The following is a 9355-nucleotide window of genomic DNA, read 5'->3' on the forward strand; positions in this document are numbered from 1 at the left end:
CAACATAATGAGACAGACTGGGGCTTGTGGTGGAGGGGCCAGTATGTCTCATGGGACCAACCTGTCTGCAGGTGTAGCCGTTCTGTTCACACCTGGGCTGGATGTCAACATCATCTCCTCCACAGAGATGGTGAAAGGAAGAGCTCTGGTGGTCAGAGCCACCATACAGAGCATTCCTTTTGTATTTATTAACATTTATGCTCCAAACCAGGGCTCGCACAGGACGGACGTCTTCCACCAGCTGAGAGATGTCCTGCAGCAGTGTGACCAAAACGAGTGTGTAGTGATGGGGGGGGACTGGAACTGTACCATAGATCCTCTAGTGGACAGAACAGGAGAGGAACCTCACCTCCAGTCATCTAACACCTTGTCACAGGTGATTGCAGAGTCAGGTGTAGTGGACGTCTGGAGGGTCAAACACCCCAAGGCCAGGCAGTACACGTGGGTGAAGGTGTTGGATGGAACCATCAGGGCAGCCAGGCTAGACCGGGTTTACATCTCGACTAGTTTTAGCAACCGGTTACTGTCCAGTCACATTTACCCAGTAGGCTTCACCGACCATCACTTGGTCACTGTAGATGTGCACACCGCACCAACCACCAAGGGTAGCTCTTACTGGCATTTTAACATTCAGGTGCTTCAGGACAGCGTTTTCTGTCAAAAGCTTGAGGTTTTCTGGGAGATCTGGAGAGGAAGGAAGGGTGACTTTGAGTCCCTGAGTCAGTGGTGGGATGTAGGGAAGGCGCATATACGCGTCTTCGCTCAACAATACACTCGTCACTCTACAGGGAAAGTCAAAAGACTCATTGAGGATCTAGGAAATGAGATCAGGGATTTGGAGCACAGTCTCCTCACTCACACCAGGACAGACACACACCGGCTTCAGCAGAAGAAAGAACAACTAGGTTCATTTTTACGTGAACGAGCTAAGGGAGCCTTGGTCAGGTCGAGGTTCACCAGTGTGAGGGACATGGATGCTCCTACTTCCTACTTCTTCAATCTGGAGAAGTCCGTCTCTCGGACCAAACAAATGGTTTCTCTCCGCCTCCCTGATGGTGAGATGACGACTGACCCGGTTGAGATGAGACAGCAGGCTGTAAGTTTCTACAGCGCCCTCTTCAAGAAGGAGGACAGCCACAAAGAGAGCGTTGACGAGCTGCTTCAGGACCTTCCTCAGCTGGGCCCCGAGGAGAGAGCTGCCCTCGATGCCAGCATCTCCCTGGAGGAGCTGACCGCTGCTGTGGGTCAGATGGCTGCTGGGAGAGCTCCTGCTGGACGGGCTGCCGGCAGACTTCTACAAACACTTCTGGAAGTGTTTGGGAGCCGACCTGTGGGAGGTGCTGCAGGAGTGTTCACAGACAGGCCTGTTACCCACAACATGTCGACATGCAGTGCTGTCACTGCTACCAAAGAAAGGGGACTTGTCCCTGTTGAAGAACTGGAGACCGGTGGCGCTGTTATGCACAGACTATAAACTTCTTTCCAAGGTGCTCGCCAACCGTCTGAAAAACTTTCTACAGACTATAACTGCTCAATAATCCAGAGGGACCAGTCTTACTGCGTACGGACAGATCCATCATGGACAATATTTTTCTCATGAGAGACTTATTAAGTGTTTGTAAACTGTATGATATTGATGTGCGTGTAATATCCTTAGATCAAGAAAAGGCCTTTGATCGTGTTGATCATAGTTTTTTTTTTCCACTTTAAGGGCTTTTGGTTTTGGTGAAGGGTTTGTGTCACTTTTGGGTTTAATGTACAGGGAGGCTTCGTGCCTGGTGAAGGTGGGGGGTGCGCTGAGCTGTCCAGTTCAGGTCCAGAGAGGTATTAGACAGGGATGTCCTATCTCTGGACAGCTCTATGCTATTGCCATTGAACCTCTTCTGAACAGACTGAGATCCCGTCTGTCAGGCCTCTTGTTACCGGTGCTACCTCATCGGCCCTCGCTCGTGGTGTCAGCATACGCTGACGATGTTAATGTGCTCGTCAAAGACCAGAGGGATGTCGATGTTCTGGGGAGCAGTTTAGTTTTGTTTGAGAGGGCATCTTCAGCAAAGGTAAACTGGGGGAAGAGCGAAGCTTTGCAGGTTGGGCAGTGGGTAGGCAAGGAAACACCAAAGCTACCAGGCAACCTCAGATGGGGAAGGCAGGGCTTGAAGGTTTTAGGTGTTTTTTTGAGAACAGAGGAGTTTCAAACACAGAACTGGGAGGGTGCTATGGAGAAAGTGTGTACTAGACTGTCAAAATGGAAATGGCTGCTACCGCAGCTCTCTTACAGGGGGAGGGTCCTAATCATAAATAACTTGGTTGCCTCGACCCTTTGGCACCGATTTGTAGTTCTTCCTCCACCACAGGCCCTGATCGAAAGGATCCAAAAGGCAGTTGTGGATTTCTTCTGGTCCGGACTTCACTGGCTGAGAGCTGCGGTGCTGTACCTGCCGGTCCAGGAAGGAGGACAGGGCCTTGTGGATATTGCATCGCGCATCAGAGCTTTCAGATTGCAGACGGCTCAGAGGCTACTGTACAGCTTTGGCCTACCATGGACCGATGCTGCCTGTGTGCTGCTGAGAAAGGCTGGACGTTTAGGGTATGATAAACACCTGTTCCTACTTCAGCCCCAGTCAGTGGATTTAACTGGCCTGACCCCGTTCTACAAGTCTGTCGTACAGGCATGGCAGGTTTTTACAGTCCACAGGAGAGCTGTGATGACACCAGGGATGTGGCTCTTTGAGGAGCCACTGTTTGGGAGCAGCTACATCTCATCCCAAGCCCTGACGTCGGTCAGCCTGAGATCTAGACTGAGAGAGGCCGGCTGTGTGAAGCTGGGTCATCTCATGAAGACCTCCATCCCTCAGCTTGCGGAGCTGAGCAGAATCCGGTCCGGCAGGCTGCTGCTCAGGCTGGTGGAGGAGGTCTGTGCTTCTCTACCAGAAGCCCTTAGAGCATTTGTTGAGGACCCCACTATATTCAACCAATGGGATGATGAGTGTGAGTATGTCTTCCCACCTCTGGTGGTCTGTCCTGCGGTTGGACAGTGGAAGGAGGAGGAGGACATCTTGCTGTCCCTGAAGACACCTCAGTTGGGGGAGTTTGAGTCTCTAGGGAGGAAAGCAGTGTACCAGATCTCTGTGAAGGTTTCTAACCTGCGTTCTCTGAGGGTGTGAGGTGTCGAAGTGGACAGGTTTTTTGGCAGGATCCTCCCCGGGGGGCAGTTGGCGGTCCCTGTACAAACCCCCTGTAGATAAAAGGACAGGAGACCTCCAGTGGAGGATTGTACATGGGGCCATAGCTACGAACCGGTATCTGGTGCACCTGGATCCGGGCTCAGGAGACGGCTGTCCTTTCTGCTCTCAGACAGAAACTATCCACCACTTGTTTGTGGAGTGCTCCAGACTGGTCAGTCTTTTCAGTCGCCTGCAGGCATGGTATCAGGGCTTAGGGGAACTTTTCTTTTCGCCTTTTTATTTATGGTCCGAACTATTCCCCCAAAAACAAAAATGTGCACACACTAATCAATTTCCTCTCAGGACTGGCCAAACTGGCAATTTGGAAATCCAGGAAAAACCGCGTCAGAGGTGCAGGGTCAGAAGACGCAAGTCTGATGCTGACGGGGCTCCTGACCGCCGGCTCAGGGTGGAGTTTGGTTTTACAAACTAACAAATAAAACAGAACTGTTTGTGACATTTTGGGCGCTAAAGGACGTCCTGTGTTCAGTTAGAGGAGATGCTCTGTTTTTGAACTTATGAGTTGTTGTTCCTTACTAACGTTTTCTTGTTGATGTTTGTTTATTTGTATTTGCATTATTTAGTTTTGTAATTTTTTGATGAACAGTATAACTGTAACCTGAAATGAATGGAAAATAAAGACACCTAGACAATCTCTCTCTCTCCCTCCCTCTCTCCCTCTCCCTCTCTCTCTCTCTCTCTCTCTCCCTCCTCTCTCTCTCTCTCCTCCCCTCTCTCTCTCTCTCTCCCCCCCTCTCTCTCTCTCTCAGTTCACGCTGAGCGTCAGAGCGACAGGGTGTGTGTTTGAGAGCTGCGGAGCGTTGTCTGTGTGTTTCTCTCTTCTGTTCTTTCATAGTTGTTTGTATTTAGTTTATGTGGTTTATTAGTTGGTTTCACAGTAGTTTAATATGTTTGGTGATTAGTTGGGTTTTCTCTGGGTGTCTTCCGCTGCGGTGCCTCACCGGCTCGGTGCGTGCGGAATGTTTGCCCTCCGCTGCTCACGAGGGGACACGATATGGAGATTGCCGGTGACTCCTCGTGCAGCGTGGAGGAATTGGCTCGGGCAGTCGGGAAGAAGGTCGGGTTCAGCAGCGTGAAGTCCGCCGCCAAGATGAACGGCTCGGTCGTGATCTTCCTGGATCAGGTGGGGAAGGTGAGCCGCGTGGTAGAGGAGGGTCTCGGTGGGAGATTTGTTTGTACAGGTGTTTCCGCTGGACCAGCCGTCCACCAGAGTCCTCGTGTCGAACGTCCCTCCGCTCATCTCCGATGAGTTTCTCAGCAGAGAGCTCTCCCGGCACGGAAAGCTGGTCTCCCGATGAGAGAGATCTCATCGGGGTTCAAGGAGAGCTCGATGAAGCATATCATGAGTTACCGTAGATCGGTTTATATGATACTCAACGACCGGAGCGCGGAGTTAAACCTGCGCTTCAGCGTCAGAGTAGATGATGTTAACTATAACGTCTACGCGTCTTCATCGGCGATGAAGTGCTTTCATTGCGGGGAGGAGGGGCACACCGCGAGGGTCTGCTCGAAGCGCGGCGACCCTGCACCAGCGTGGGGAACAGCAGGTGAGCGGGCTGGCGCCGCGGGCGGCGCGGCGCGGCGGCGGCGCCGCCGATTCCAACGGAGAGCGCGGCGATCGGCATCACTGCTGCTGCACCCGACACACATGTGGTGGGTATGAATGAGGGAGTGAGTGATGGGGGTGATGCGGGCATGGGTGGTGAGGGTGGGGATGAGGGTGGGGAGGCTGGACAGGGCAGTGAGAAGCAGGCGGTGGGTGGAGTCGGGAGCGGTGAGAGGAAAGGAAAAGAAGGAAAAGCGGACCAAAAAAAATGGAGGGGATGTGGGTGGATCTGCCAAGAGCAGTGGGGTAGAGGCTGTGGGTGAGGTGGGAAGTGGGGAGGAGGAAAGAAAACAAGAAAAAGAAGGGGAAAAAAAACAAAAAAAGATTTAAAAAACAAAAAATAATATTGGTGATGGTATTACGAGTGGTGATGGTGGCACGGGCTTAGAGGTGGAGGTAGAGGTGGGGAATGGGGTGGAGAATAATGAGGAAAGTGAGAAAGAGGAGGAAAAGGAAAAAAAAGATGAGGACAGTGGTGGCGAGAAGCCCATTGAGGGGGTAGGACAGGTGGGGGGAGGCGAAGAGGTGGAGGAGGACGGTGCAGGGGAGGAGGGGGCGGAGCAGGTGGAGATGGACGAGGAGGAAGCAGGGGGGCAGAAAGAGGCCTCAAAAAGAAAGAAGAGTGGCCAGAGCGCTGGCAGCGAGGCCAAGGCCAGCAGGGTGGAAGTGAGGAGGAGGAGTCAGGGGGCGGGGCCGGTGGAGGACAGCAGTGACGAGGAGGGGTCAGAGGACAGCGACTCTCCTCTGTTTTTAACAAATAGTCAGATGCAAAAGCTGTACACAGCTGATGAGATTAGTCTGTTTCTACACAAAACAAAAGGGAAAAAAAAAGTAGAGGTCAAGGATCACTTCCCTGACCTCGTGGCCTTTGTACACTCGTGCCATTTCCACATGAGGGGAAAAAAATTAGACAGACAAGAGGTTTTTAGGATCAAAAAGTTTTTACCCAAAGTAAAGGAGTGCATCCAGCAGGGGGAGGTGGAGAGCTCCAATGTGGGTTTTATTTGATTTGTTGGTTTTAAGTTTTATTTGTTTTTTAAACTCTTTTCTTTTAATGAACACATTCAGAGTCGGAGTTTTAAACGTAAATGGAGCGAGTAGGCCGTAAGGTGAACACAGTTTTCGTTTCAACCCGCTCCACAGTCGCGCATCTACACAATCGTTAACTCATAAAAAAGAACGAGTTGTGCTAACCTACCAAAAAAAAGTTTGTCGCTGAATTTGCCGTCGATTCTCGATGCGACTATGTTTTATGCCGAACTAGTTTCTTCAGAGCGTAATAGGATCTTGGTCACGAGGGGTGGCACGGTTCGACACGTGATCGGTCTACACCAATGAGGTAGCTGCTTTTTGTCAACAGAATGGCAAGATGGCGGCTCCCGTGGTTGGATTCAACGTTACCGATAAAGAGGAAAACACCCTTAAAAGTGGGCTAAATGGATTCTAAATAGTGCTGTATACATAGCCGTCCAATAAGAACAATGAGGCAAATATACGATCATGTTATGCTTATGTTAAGTCATTTAGATCAAGTTTGACATACCTGGGAATACACCTTACTGACGATCTAACATGGACTGTGAACACCCAGCACACACTGAAGAATCAAGGAAGACTGTACTTCCTACCTCAGTAGGAAGTACAGTCTTGCAGTAAAAAAGGCAGTAATTGTACTTATACCAATGACCATTTATTCGTTCGTTCATTCATTCTTCCACAAATGAAAACAACACTGATGAACAATAGAAACAATCTTTATGAAAAATATGACATATATAAAACTGTACAAAACTACAAAAGAAATAACATATTAAGGACGCTCAGTCCTCACTGTCAGTGTCGGGACAGTTGTCTTCCAGTTGCTCGGTGTCTTTGGTGTTGGCACAATTACAGCAACGACAGAAGTCTGTGCAACACAATCCTGCAGAAAAACAGGAACATCTTCCTGTCTCACAGGCACCTTTACAGCCGCAGTGTATGACATGGAAAACACTGTCAGGGGCCGGATTTCTGGTCATCCAGGTGATGTGCAAGGTCCCATCCTCTATTTGCCAACCATATCCAGCAGGTGACAGAGCACTTCTTTTTTGTTTGCGACAGGACCTCATTATTGCAGCCTGGTAGTTTGCCCGTTTGCAGTGCTGTTGGAGGGCATCAGTCGTTGGGGGAATGCATATTTCTGGCAAGGCTGATGATGCCATACAGAAAGCCTTGTACCTAGCTTCATTTACATTATCGGCAGCTGGCTGATCATATAAGTGGCACACATACTGGCAAAGAAGTGCAAATGTTGACTGCTCCAAGTTAAAGTGAGTACCTACACTTTTAAAAGCCTTTAGGTACTCACCTTTCTCACATGCAACAGAAAATGTCTTTTTTTCCCTTTGCCATAAAAGGCACTTGTGGAGTCACACCCAGAGAATGTGTGAATTCCGATCAAGGCTGAACACACACTGGTTCCAAGAGCTGATGACACCTTGGTAATGTCAATGGTTGACAGGGTCTCTGCAAAAACCAGCTCGCAGATGTTGCGCTTGGTGGGGATGTGAAACACCAGCTGGGGGAAATCACGAGCCAGCCTCTCCTTCAACATATCCTGTCTGCAACACAACAAAACAGTGACAATTAAGAGTCACAGGAGTATCATGAAAACAGAGAGTGGTGCAGGTGGTACAAGACATTACAGGCTAGAACCTATCTGCCATACAGCACATTGAACACCAAAGATGCCCAAGAAAGGCACACAACATCACGCACGCACACACTTCTCCTTGTTGCCAACTGGTACATGTTTGTGCAAACAGCAAGAATTAAAAACAGTTTCTCAGGCCTGTCACACACATGTTGTGTAAAGCTGGACTTGCACATGACAAATAATAAGACGTGAGAGAAAAATGCATTGCAGTTCCCTGTAGTTTGAAGCATCAAGACCTTCATTTGCTTTCACCAGTTCAATGAAGGCCTTCCTCAGCCCATTCTCAGCACCTCTTGGTTGACAAGCAGCCTTTGGCGAATGATCCTTTCACAGAATATCTTATCGCTGACATCAAACGTGGGCTCATTCCTAGAATACATATGAATGAGAAGGAAATAAATGAATATGTGTTGTGATTGTGTGCACATACAACAGAATGCAGATTGAATGTTTACTTATGCAATTTTAAGTTAGTAGCTCCTTGAAATGCAATATAATAAATAACTTACTGGTCTTTCTCTGGTTTTTCAGGCCTCGTCAAAAACCTGGTGTACTGATTATAACAGCCTTTGTGGTACTGCACCTCCAGAGCCACACAGTCTTTGTCTTTTATATGCAAAAGAATACTTTGGTCGTCCTTCAACTCGGCAGCTTTCTGCAATTGGCCTGAACAAAACAAAAAGGATAGCTCAATGAGTTTGTTGACATATCTCACACATAATTGTACCTTTCAGTCACTCAACCACAGTGTGTGTGTGTGTGTGTGTGTGTGTGTGTTTACCTGCTGTTAATGTTTCAGCCTTTGACAGAGTATCCCTTTGTCGTTTGCCTGCTCGGTTGACGAACTTCTCCTTCTTTCCACCTTTGCCATGGATTTTTTGTCCGTAAATCTACGGTAGCACGTGTGATGGAAGCAAGCATCCTCGGGAATATTGTCAAACTCCACATCAACACAGTGTTCGAAGTTCTCAGCCACGTCCCGGGACTCACCGTCCAAACCGAGCCACGTTTGTAGGCTTGTCCTGTATGTATTCCATCGTGTAGTGGTGAAATAATAGAATATAGAATATACACTTTTATTAATCCCCAAGGGGAAATTAGTTCTCTGCATTTAACCCATCCTTAGTTATTAAGGAGCAGTGGGCTGTCTGAAGCGCCTGGGAAGCAACTGGGGTTCAGTGCCTTGCTCAAGGACACTTACTTGCAACTAATGGGAGGCGGGGGATCGAACCCACAACCTTAGAGGATCAAGCCCACAACCTTGCGGGTGCAGCCCTCCCCCCCTACTGACTGAGCTAAAGCCACCCCACCTCCTCTCCTGTGACTGATAAGTAATAAAAAATAAACAATTTTTTTTATTAATATATATATTTATATTTTCTTCTGTTCCGTACTTCCGTCGAGGGCATCCATCTGCCCATTCTTGACAAAAAAGCAGACCCTCAGCAGGTGTACGATCACGTGTCGAACCGTGCCACTACTCGTGACCAAGATCATATTACGCTCTGAAGAAACTAGTTCGGCATAAAACATAGTCGCATCGAGAATCGACGGCAAATTCAGCGACAAACTTTTTTTTGGTAGCTAAACACGACTCTTTCTTTTTTATGAACTAAATATTGTGTAGATGCGCGACTGTGGAGCGGGATTCATTTTCTAAAGGACTTTTCGATGTTCACCTTGCGGCCTAGAGGGACAGTAAGAAGAGAACATCAATTTATGAATTTAACAAGATGAAGGCCAACGATGTTCTCTTCTTACAAGAGACGCACAGCGACAGCACCAACGAGGCGGACTGGAGGAGGGGTG

General features: G+C 48.7%; 1 long non-coding RNA gene across 2 annotated transcripts; it reads right to left on the reverse strand.

Moving 5' to 3' along the window:
• Positions 1-6589: 6589 nt before the first annotated feature.
• On the reverse strand, positions 6590-8576 carry LOC130200390 (uncharacterized). Of its 2 annotated transcripts, XR_008832999.1 has the most exons (4): positions 8328-8576; positions 8056-8212; positions 7799-7915; positions 6590-7451 (listed from the first exon to the last, which is right to left on the reverse strand). It is a non-coding gene; the product is annotated as an uncharacterized LOC130200390 (long non-coding RNA). The 2 variants fall into 2 exon arrangements; XR_008832998.1 differs by having other exon boundaries at positions 6590-7915.
• Between the last annotated feature and the right edge of the window lie 779 nt (positions 8577-9355).

Source organism: Pseudoliparis swirei, chromosome 10 (genome assembly GCF_029220125.1).
Source record: "Pseudoliparis swirei isolate HS2019 ecotype Mariana Trench chromosome 10, NWPU_hadal_v1, whole genome shotgun sequence".
Classification (NCBI taxonomy): Eukaryota; Metazoa; Chordata; class Actinopteri; order Perciformes; family Liparidae; genus Pseudoliparis; species Pseudoliparis swirei.